Raw genomic sequence first — 430 nt, forward strand, 5'->3', positions numbered from 1 at the left:
GGCCGCCCCGAGCCGTGACGTCATGGGCCCCAGCCAATCACCGGAGCCTGAGACCTCGCCGCGGCCTGCGAGCCCGGTGACGTCACAGCGCGAGCCTGGCATCCGCAGCTCCGCGGGTTACCTGGCAGTGGTGCGAGCGCTCAATACCTGGTTAGCGTTTCTGTGGAGTTAGAAAGCTCAGGAAGCGTTTACCCAAATGCGATTTAAATGCAAGGGAGGCCATAGAACTGCAGATAACTTGGACCTTATCTGGGGCTAGCAGTGGAGGAGCTGAGAAAATCTAGGGAAAAGGGAGTTTTTCTTTTTGCAGAAACCAAAGTTCTACGATTGATTTAAGGGAATGTGTCTTCTTAATGCATTTATCAGACACTAATATGAATGTTCACTTGCAAAGGAAGGGCGTGTGTGATTTTTTATTTGCGTTACGTAA

Source organism: Hylobates moloch, unplaced genomic scaffold, assembly GCF_009828535.3.
Source record: "Hylobates moloch isolate HMO894 unplaced genomic scaffold, HMol_V3 SCAFFOLD_1, whole genome shotgun sequence".
Classification (NCBI taxonomy): domain Eukaryota; kingdom Metazoa; phylum Chordata; class Mammalia; order Primates; family Hylobatidae; genus Hylobates; species Hylobates moloch.